Source organism: Polistes canadensis, unplaced genomic scaffold (assembly GCF_001313835.1).
Source record: "Polistes canadensis isolate GaletaPanama2010 unplaced genomic scaffold, ASM131383v1 scaffold_167, whole genome shotgun sequence".
Lineage (NCBI taxonomy): Eukaryota > Metazoa > Arthropoda > Insecta > Hymenoptera > Vespidae > Polistes > Polistes canadensis.
Genome location: NW_014569714.1, coordinates 279,417 through 280,526, shown reverse-complemented (window position 1 = coordinate 280,526; position 1,110 = coordinate 279,417).

Genomic DNA, 1,110 nt, shown 5'->3' with positions numbered 1-1,110 from the left:
AGAGAGAGAGACTGTTAGATGAAGAAGGAAGAAACGTGTATAGAAAGAGAGAGAGAGAGAGACTGTTAGGTGAAGAAGGAAGGAACATATGTAGAAAAAAAGAAAGAGAGACTGTTAGGTGAAAAAGGAAGAAATGTGTGTAGAAAAAAAGAGAGAGAGAGAGAGACTGTTAAATGAACTAAAAAATGTGTATAGAAAGACAGAGAGAGAAATACATTTGTTATACACCCAGAGAAGATACGAGTGCTTGTTGTTGCGACCCAAAAGAGGCTCTGTGCTGGGATCCACTTAGATATAGGCGTGGAAGAGAGAGCAAGATGTCTTAGGAAAAGTGAAGTAACTCAAGAGAGAGAGAGAGAGAGAGAGAGAGAGAGAAGGTCTAAGGGGTTTCTTATTACTAAGACCGATATATCCAAGCTCCTCGGACTTGCAGACCGTTGACGATGCTTCTCTTCTGTTAACTGACTTTCTCTGTCCAAACCCCTCTCGCTGGGTGCTCTCGTTTCTTCTCCTTCATCCGGTAAGTGTATCGTGGGAAAACGGAGGAACAGGGTTGGAAGGAAGAAGAGAAGGTGGAGGAGGTAAAGGAAGAAGAACAGGTGAAGGAGGAGTGGTTGGTTGGCTAGCTGGCTGGCTGGCTGACTGGGTGGGTGGGTGGTTGGTTAGTTGGTTGGTTTGTACTCTCTCAGAGGAAAGCAAGAAGGTACATGGACTGAAGAACATTATTTAAGAATTTCCAGTCTCAAAGACCTAGTTATAACGCGATTGAAAATTATTATCGAGTAAACACGATATAGTTAGCTACTCTTCGACACTATTGAAGTATTTCACGCTTTTGACGATGACTATATCACGATTTATATAACGTTACTACGTATTTGTATGTAATACCTTTTCGAATGAGTCTTATGATTTATTTAATATATTTATTATAAATGTGTGTTTTTTTTTTTAATTTTATTACGGTGTTCATTTTTTTTTTTTTTTTACAAAATTATTGCATCGTAAAAATGTTTGTTAATATTGAATAGATCTAATTTATATTTTATATATATTTATAGATTTAATAGATATTTTATATATATAGTTATATATATATAATAGATTTAA